Below are 10,347 nucleotides of genomic sequence, written 5' to 3' on the forward strand. Positions count from 1 at the left end.
CACAGGAAAATAGGTGAAAAATATGTCCAGATAGAAAAGAGAAGTCACTTAATATGGTACAACCCAGAAGATCAAATAAATATAGAAGTAAGCTTTAACAGAAGAATTGAGGAACAAAAAAGACATAAGACATATAAAGGTTTATGCAAAATGCAGAAAAAAGTCCTGCATTAACAGTAGTGATGTTAAATGTAAATGGATTAAACTCTCCAGTCAAAAGGCAGAGATTGCAAAATGGATAAAAACAGAACCCAACTATATGTTGTTTACAAGAAACTCACCTTAAATTCAAAGATGCAAGTAGATTGAAAGTGAGAAGTTAGAAAAAATATACCATGCAAGTAGTAACCAAAAGAATGCTGGGATTGCTAGACTAATATCAGATAAAGTAGACTTTAAGTAAAACACAGTTGAGCATGTTGAAGACAATCATTATATACTGATAAAAGGGACAATTCAACAAGAAGATGTAACAATTATAAATACATATGCACCTACCAGCAGATCCCCCAAATATAAGAAAAAATACAAACAGATTTGAAGGAAGAAATTGATGGTTCAATATTAATAGTAAGAGGCTTTAATATACTACTTTCAATAATAGACAGAACATCTAGACAGAATATCAATAAGGAAATACAAGACTTAAATGATAGTGTAAACCAATTATACATAACAGACATATAGAACACTTTACCCAACAAAAAGAGAATATAGATTCTTCTTGAGTAAACATGGATCATTCTCCATGATAGATCATATGCTGGGTCACAAAAAAGTCTTAATAAACTAAAAAATATTGAAATCATACAATGTATCATCTCCAACCACAATGGAATAAAGCTAGAAATCAATAACAGAGGGAAAAAGGGAGAATTCACAAATATGTGGAAATTAAACAACACACTCTTAAACAACCAATGGGTTCAAGAGGAAATCACAAGCAGAATTTGGAAACTTCTTGAGGTGAATGAATATGAAAATACAGCATACCAAAACTTATTGGATACAGCAAAGGCAGTGCTAAGGGGGGAATTTATAGCTCTAAATGCTTACATTAAAACAGAAGAAAGATCACTTTTAGGTCAGGCCCTCAGGAAAGATGGCCACAGTGCAGGGGACTAAGGTGAATGTGGATGATGATGAGCTGAAACTGAGCAAGAAGTGGTCATAATCATTAGTCCAGGGTATTCTGCCATGGTGATACAAGTGGCTCTAAGACTTATTAGGAGGTGCCTGTGCCAAACTTCCTGGGCATAGTGAGATAAGAGGAAGCTATGAATGAGTCAACTTACTCCCTTCAAAATGCTTCACAAGGACAAGCTACTTTCTGATAAAAGAAGTAAGCTAAAGAGATGTCTGAAAGCTGAAAAGAAAGTAGCAGAGAAGGAAACCAAGCAGAAGGAGCTCAGTGAGAAAGAGCTAGGCCAGGTTGCTGCTGCCACCACCAGCCACACCAGTGATAATAGTGTGGGTGCTGAGGAGGAGAGCCTGTACCCAAATCAATACTATAAGATCTACAGTCAAGACTTTAACCAACTAAAGGTCAATGAGGAAGACCTGTATATACAAGTCCTATGTGCACATCTCACTCACTCACTTCATTCAGGTGTGCAATCACCTGCTGCCTGGGGACCACCTGATTGACATCACCATAAAGGTGGCAGGTAGGATCCATGCCAAAAGAGCTTCTGGGGGAAAGTTCATCTTCTATGACCTTTGAGGGGAGGGGGTCAAGTTGCAAGTCATGGCCAATTCTAGGAATTATAGATCAGAAAAAGAATTTATTCAAATCAATAATAAAGTGCATCAGGGAGACATAATTGCAGTTCAGGGTAATCCTGGAAAAAACAAGAAGGGTGAGTGAAGCATCATTCCCTAAGAGATCAAACTACTATCTCCCTGCTTGCATATGTCACCTCATCTTCACCTTGGCCTCAAAGACAAGGAAACAAGATATTGTCAGAGATACTTGGACTTGATCCTGAATGACTTTGTGAGGCAGAAATAATTATCTGTTCTAAGATCATCATATACATAAGAAGTTTCTTGGACAAGTTGGGATTCTTAGAGATTGAAACTCCATGATGAACATAGTCCTAGGGGAAGCTGTGGCCAAGCCTGTCATCACCTACCATAATGAGTTGGACATAAACTTATATATGAGAATTGTTCTAGAACTTTACCATAAGATGCTGATTGGTGGTGGCATTGACTGGATATATGAAATTTGACACCATTTCCAGAATGAAGGAATTTATTTGACTCAATCCTGAGTTCACCACTTGTGAGTTCTGCATGGCTTACACAGACTATAATGATCTCATAGAAATCACAGAGGAGATGATTTCAGGAATGATGAAGCAATTATAGGCAGTTACAAGGTCACCTACCATCCAGATGGCCTGGAGGGTCCACCCTATGAGATTGATTTCACCCCCACCATTTCAGAGAGTCAGCATCGTAGAAGAACTTGAGAAAGCCCTAGGAACGAAACTGCCAGACATGAACCTCTTTGAAACTGAAGAAAAATGCAAAATTCTTGATGATATCTGTGTAGCAAAGACTGTTGAATGCCCTCCACCTTGGCCCACAGCCAGGCTCCCTGATATGCTTGTTGGGGAGTTACTGGAAGTGATTTGCATCAATCCTATATTCATTTGTGATCACCCATAGATAATGAGCACTTTGGCCAAGTGGCATCACCCTAAAAAAGGTCTAACAGAACACTTTGAATTCTTTGTCATGAAGAAGGAAACCTGCAATGTCTACGCTGAGCTGAATGACCTCATGCAGCAGCAACAACTTTTTAAAAAACAGGCCAAAGCCAAGGCCACTGGTGATGATGAGGCCATGTTCATAGATGAAAACTTCTGCACCATCCTGGAATATGGCTACCCCAACAGCTGGGTGGCACATGGGCACTGACTGTGTTATTATGTTCCTCACGGACTCCAATAACATCAAGGAGATGCTTCTGTTTCCTGCCATGAAACCCAAAGACAAGAAGGGGAATGTAGTATCTGCTGATACACTGAAAGTACAACAGTTGGCATGTCAGTCTAGAAATTAATAATTTGCAAGTCATGTAACTCAGGCATCTTTGCATTCTGAGAAAGGTCAAGGTCTGTAAGAGAATTCTTGTGTATTACAATCCATTTGATTACCACAGTTCAGTTCAGCCACCAGAAAAGAGGAAAGGAATTAAGAATTCCTTTTTATTCCTTGCCATCAAGTAAACCAGTTGTCTCTAAAAAAAGAAGAAGAACAAAGACTTCAGAGATCTAACTTCAAAACTGGAAGAATCTGGGGGTGGGGGGGTGGGGGGGGTGCAGAGAGCAAACTAAACCCAAAGCAAGCAGAAGGAAGGAAATTACAAAGATTAGAGCAGATGTAAACAACACAGAAAGAAAAAATTAGAATCAACAAAACAAAAGTTGGTTCTTTGAAAATATCAACAAAATTGACAGACCTTTAGCTAGACTGACAAAAAAAAAGAGAGGATACAAATAATGAAAATCAGAAAAAAGAGGGATATTAGTACCAACCATGCTGAAATAAAAAGGTCTATAAGAGTATACTATGAACAACTTTACACCAATAAATTAGATAAGCTAGATAAGCTAGATGAACTGAACAAATTCTTAGAAAAACAAAAACTACCTATATTAATTCAAGCAGAAATAGATTTCAACACACCCATTACTAGTAGAGATATTGTTAGTAATCAAAACTTCACAACAAAGAAAAGTCCAGGACTAAATGGCTTCACAGGGGATTTCTACCACACATCCCAAGAAGACTTAGCTCCAGTTCTGCTCAAATTCTTCCAAAAAAAATTGAAGGGAAGGGAAGACTTCCTAATTCATTCTACAAGGCAAACATCACCCTCATACCAAAGCCAGATAAAGATACCACACACACAAAAAAACTACCAACCTATATGTCTTATTAATATAGAAGCAAAAATCCTCAACAAAATACAGCCAACTTGGGGAGCAGGTTTTGCTCAATGGTTGAGTACCTTCTTCACAAGTAGGAGGTCCCAGTTTCAATCCCTGATACTTCCTAAAAAAAATACCAGCAGACTGAATCCAAATGCATATTAAAAGAATTATACATCATGATCAAGTGAGATTTATCCCTGATATGTAAGGTTGGTTCAAAATTAGGAAATTTTAACGTAATATACCACATTAACACAAGAAAGGCAGGAAAACACATGTTCATTTCAATTGATACAGGAAAGTCATTTGACAAGTCCAGCACCCCTCTTGATAAAAACACTTAGAACACTAGGAATACAAGAAAACTTTGTCAACATGGTAAAAGGCATAAATGAAAAGCCCACAACTAACATCCTTCTTAATGGTGAAAGACTGAAAGTTTTCCCTCTAAGATCAGGAACAAGTCAAGAATGCCCACTGTATTAGCCAGGGTTCTCGAGGGAAACAGAACCAACAGGAGTTGTCTGTAAATAGTATGAGATTTTATAAAATTCTCTCCTGTGACCATGAGGCTCTGATGAAGGGCCTTCATATCTTTCCTGGAGGTGCAGGCTGTCTGAAGGAGTGATGGGAATTCTCTCTCTAAATGCTGAAATCACTTCTCCTTTTATGGTCTTCAACCAATTGGATGACATATCACTCATGGCTGATGGCAATCTCTTAGCTGATTGTAGATACAACCAGCCATCTCTGCAATCAAGTCACCAATGATTAAAGTCCATGAAATGCCCTTGTATTACAATTAGCCCAGTGCTTGCTTGACCAAACAACTGGGCACAATTTCCTGGCTGAGTTGACACATTAGCCTAAACATCACAGCCACTGTAGCCACTGTTATTTAACATCGTACTGGAAGCTCTTGCCAGGACATTAAGGCAAGAAAAAGAAATAAACGGCATTCAAATTGGAAATGAAGAAGTAAAATCTTTCCTATTTGTAGATAACATTATCCTATATACAGAAAATCCTGAATAATCCACAGCAAAGTTCCTACAGAAAATAAATGAGTTCAGCAAAGTAGCAGGGTACAAAATCAACACCCATAAATCAGTAGTGCTTCTATACACAAGCAATGAACAATTAAAAGAAGACATCACACACACACAAAAATTCACAATAGCAGCTAAAAGAATCAAATATCTAGGAATAAATAAAACCAAGGATGTAAAAGACTTGTATACAGAAAACTACAAAACATTGCTAAAAGAAATCAAAGAATGGCGGCGGACTTGGCCCAGTAGTTTGGGCGTCCATCTACCACATGGGAGGTCCGCGGTTCAAACTCCGGGCCTCCTTGACCCGTGTGGAGCTGGCCCATGCACAGTGCTGATGCACGCAAGGAGTGCTGTGCCACGCAGGGGTGTCCCCGGTGTAGGGGGAGCCCCACATGCAAGGACTGTGCCCCGTAAGGAGAGCTGCCCAGCACGAAAGAAAGTGCAGCCTGCCCAGGAATGGTACTGCACACACACAGAACTGACACAACAAGATGATGCAACAAAAAGAAACACAGATTCCCGTGCTGCTGACAACAACAGAAGCGGATAAAGAAGAGCAACAAATAGACACAGAGAACACACAACCGGGGTGGGGAGGGGGAAGGGGAGAGAAATAAATAAATAAATCTTTAAAAAAAAAAAAGAAATCAAAGAAGACCTAAATAAAGGGAAGAGCATTACATGTTTATGGGTTGGAAGACTATCAAGATGTGAATACTACTCAAAGCAATTTATATATTTAATGAGATCTCAATAAAATTTCAACAACTTTATTTTCAGAACTGGAGAAGCCAATCATCAAATTTATATGGAATGGTAAGGGACCAAATTGCTAACATCATCTTGAAAAAGAAGAGTGATGTGGGTGGACTCATACTTTCCAATCTTAAAACTTATTGTAAAACCATAGTAATCAAATCAGCATGGTACTGGCACAAGGACAAACATATAGACCAATGGAACAGAATTGAGAGCACAAACCTCACATCTATGGTCAACTGATTTTTGACATGGGGGCAAAGGTCATTCAATTGGTAAAAATTAGCTTCTTCAACAGATGGTGCTAGGAAAACTGGATCTCCATTTGAAAAAAAATGAGGACCCCTACTTCATACCTTATACAAAGTCAACTCAAAATGGATCAAAGACATGAATATTAAAAGCCAGAACTACAGAATTCCTAGAAGAAAACACAGGGAAGCATCTTTGGGATCTTGTGTTGGGCAATGGTTTGTTAGATTTTATACTCAAAGCAAAAGCAAAAAAAAAAAAAAAAAAAATAGATAAAAGTGATCTCATCAAAATTGAAAAGTTTTGTAGCTTGAAGGCCTTTATCAAAACAACAACCTACACAACAGGAAAAAATATTTGGGAACTTAATACCTGAAAAACATTTAATATTCAGAATATATAAAGAAATCTTTCAAACTAACAACAAAAAGACAAACAACTCAATTTTTAAAATGGGCAAAAGAGTTGAATAGACATCTCTCCAGAGCAGATATGCAAATGGCTAGACAGCACATGAAAAGATGTTCAACATCATTAGCCATCAACAAATGCCAATCAAAACCACAATGACATTCCATTTCACATCCATTAGAATGGCTATTACTAAAAAACAAGCAAAAAACAGGAAATTACCAATTCCTGTGGAGAAATAGGAATATTCATCCATTGCTGGTGGCAATATAAAATGATGGAAGCACTGTGGAAGAGAGTTTTCTGGTTTCTCAGAAAGCTAAATAGAACTACCATATGACCAGGCAATCCCAATAAGGTACATACCTAAAGAATTAAAAGCAGGACTTGAACATATATTTGCACAACTATGTTCATAGCAGCATTATTCCCAATTGCCAAAAGATGCAAGAAATCCAAGTGTCCCCTGATGAATGGATAAACAAAATTTGATATATACACACGATGGAAAATTATTCATTTGTAAAAAGGAATGAATTCCTGATACATGTGACAACATAGATGAACCCTGAAGATGTCATGGTGAATGAAATAAGCCACACACAAAAGGAAAACTATTGTATGCTCTCACTGATTTTAAAATAATTGAAATAAGCAAACTCATAGAGTCAGAATCTAGAATATTGGTAACCAGGGGCCAGGGAGGGGACAGGGAATGGGAAATTAAGGCTTAAAATGTATTTGGAGTGATGGAAATATTTTGGTAATAGTGATGATGATGGTTGACAACACTGTAAACATAATTAACAGCACTGAAACATATATCTGAATGTGATTTAAAGTGGAAATGTTCAATTGTATATAGGGTAACAGAATAAAAATTTTAAAAAAACACATCATGGAAGTATACTACACAAACAGTGAACCCTAGGTTAAACCATGGACTATAGTTATTAGAATTATAAAAATGTGCTATCATCAATTGTAGTGAACTGTTTCACACTAATGCATGTTTTTATTCACAACAGGTTGGTGTGTAGGAATCTTGTATTTTGTGCATGATTGTTCTGTAAACTCACAACTTCTCTAATAAAGTAAAAAAAAAAGAAGGATATGAGCAAGGACCCAGTCAATGAGAGCATGCCTTGTCATTCTCAGTCCATTTTATAATAATACATGATAGAGTTCTCACTACCATCAAAACATTGCCTGCGACTAACTTGGAGTCACACCTCCCTTTACAGACCATGAATCTCGTTTTGCAGCCTGTAACAGCCATTTAGAACTAATAACCCCTTCATTGCTCAAGAGGAATGAGGCATAGGAAACAGCAAGAATAATTTTGACCAACAGTGGCCAGGCACATTGCAACTTACAAAGTATTTTCCATTGGAGAGTTTGGTTCATCCAAGATCACAGAAGGAAGAAGTATTTTTTTTTTTCAGTAATATATTTTTTATTTTTTAAAGATACATAGATCACACAAAATGTTACATTAAAAAATACAGGAGGTTCCCATATACCCCACTCTCCACACCCCTTACTTTTCCCACATTGACAACTTCTTTCATTAGTGTAGTACATTCATTGCATTTGATGAATACATTTTGGAGCACTGCTACACAGCATGGATTATAGTTTACATTGTAGTTTACAGTCTCTCCCAGTCCACTCAGTGGGTTATGGCAGGATATATAATGTCCTGCATCTGTCCCTGCAATGTCATTCAGGACAACTCCAAGTCCCGAAAGTGGCCCCATATCACACCTCCTTTTCCCTCTCCCTGCCTTCAGCAACTCCCGTGGCCACTGTCTCCACATCAGTGATATAATTTAGTCGATTGCTAGAGTCACAATAATTCTAAGTAGAATAGAGTAAGTCCACTCTGTTACCTATTTTATTCCTCCATCCTGAGGACCCTGGGATGGCAATGCCCACTCCACCTCTCAATTGAGAGGGGGCTTTGATCCCACATGGCTGGTGGATGGGACTCTCGTGCCTGCAGCTGTAGACTCTCAGGGATCACAAAAGCAGGACATGTCTTAAACACCCAACCATCTACAGGCAGGAGCTGTGTATGCACAACTCAGAGATAGAGGCCACAGAAGTAATGTTTGACCCTCTTGGGGCAGTATATATCAAGAGTTACAAATTTACACGTGTTTTCCTCCATTGCTGCAAAAGCTAAATTGGATTGCTTATGCTCCTGTTATTTGCAAAAAGTAAGTTGAGTAACAAAACATTGATCAAATGTTCAACAGGAAGTCATGGATATTAAGTAACAAGTGCTAGTATACTGGCCATCTACGTGGAAGAGAATAAAGTTAAACCCACTCTGTCACACCCTACAAAAATTTCCATAAGATTAAATACCTAAATGTAAATATTTATTGAGTAAATAAATATAAATTGTTTGAAAAAAATCTTGTGAGAAGATCATGATAAGTGCGCATACAACTGTTTGTTCTTCAATCAAAATTTAAATGTGAAAACTGTAAGAGGAAAGATAAAGTAATCAGACAAATGATAAACAAAATAATATGACAAATGATCCATTGAGAGAAAATTTTCAGAAACCACCTATCTGATAAGGGTCTGATCTCCAAAGAGCATCAGGGAGACCAGCGCTGTGTGTGTGGAGCAGAGGGAGGAAGCGGGAGGGCGGGCTGAAGTCAGGGAGGGAATGGGCTGGGCGGAGGGTTAAAATGTAGAACCTTGTAGGACTTGGCTTTTATTTGGGGGTAAAATGGGAGCCACTGCAAGATTTTGAACAGAGAATAACATGATCTGACTTATGTTTAAAAGGATCATTCTGGATGTTATTTGAAAATAAACTATTATTCATAGTGTCAAAAAAAGAGGAATAAGATAAATGTTCATCAACAGGGAAATGATTGAGTTATACCCATTGACTGAGAAGGATTTTTAGTGAGGTATTGTTGAGTACCTGTTTCCTCACCCTAACAGCTTTCTCACAAAGAGCAGCCCCACTGGACTAATGGGATTTAAATTCTCCATCATATTACATATTAGTGTATCACTCTACAAACCCTCTGAGGGAGGCTGGGCAAGGATTGTTACCTCTCTTGTAGTAGGATGGTGAAGAGTAAATTATATTTTGGTAAAACAAATAATAACCACCAAAGTGTCATATATGCTATTTGGTATATGAGGGAAGAAAAGAAAAAGGCAGATAAAAATAGACTACATCTTTTTTAAAAGCAAGCATGATATAGTCACATATATATTTTTCTGCTAAAATATATATCTTTGTATGTATATGAAGAAAATTTTGAAGTAAAATAAGGGCAAGAAAAGACCAGTTTATTATCTATGGATAGTTGATTTCACAGGAAGAGAATGTTGATTTCCTAACTCCGGCAAAAAATGAAAAGCCTACAGGAGCCTAAATTTGAGATATTTGTTCAATCAATGAAAGAATGAAGATTATCATTTTTCAAATAAGAAAACTAAGGTTCAGCCAGGGCATTTATCTTGCCCATGATCACATGCCTAGTAAGTGGTAGAGGCAGACTTTGAAATGGCAGATAGTATCCTGTTTTCACTATACCATGCTATTTGACTTTCAAGAGGTAAGTCTAAAGGTCACCAGAAGTGAAATAAGAGGTCTAAGGTAATACTACTACCTCTTGAAAGCCTTTGTTAAATGCCAAGTGAGGGAAGCGGATGTGGCTCAGGTGATCGGGCTCCCATCTACCATATGGGAGGCCCCAGGAATCAAACCTGGGTGAAGGCAAGCTGACCCATGCTGCGGAGAGCTGACAGCCCATGCCGGGAGAGCTGGTGCAGCAAGATGACACAACAGGGAAACGGACTTTGGCCCAGTGGTTAGGGCGTCCATCTACCACATGGGAGGTCCGCGGTTCAAACCCCGGGCCTCCTTGACCCGTGTGGAGCTGGCC

General features: G+C 38.2%; 1 pseudogene; it reads left to right on the forward strand.

The window, feature by feature from the left end:
* The first annotated feature begins 1,102 nt into the window (after nt 1-1,102).
* LOC101444083 (lysine--tRNA ligase-like) lies at nt 1,103-3,066 on the forward strand (annotated as a pseudogene).
* Nucleotides 3,067-10,347: the final 7,281 nt, after the last annotated feature.

Source organism: Dasypus novemcinctus, chromosome 8 (assembly GCF_030445035.2).
Source record: "Dasypus novemcinctus isolate mDasNov1 chromosome 8, mDasNov1.1.hap2, whole genome shotgun sequence".
NCBI lineage: Eukaryota > Metazoa > Chordata > Mammalia > Cingulata > Dasypodidae > Dasypus > Dasypus novemcinctus.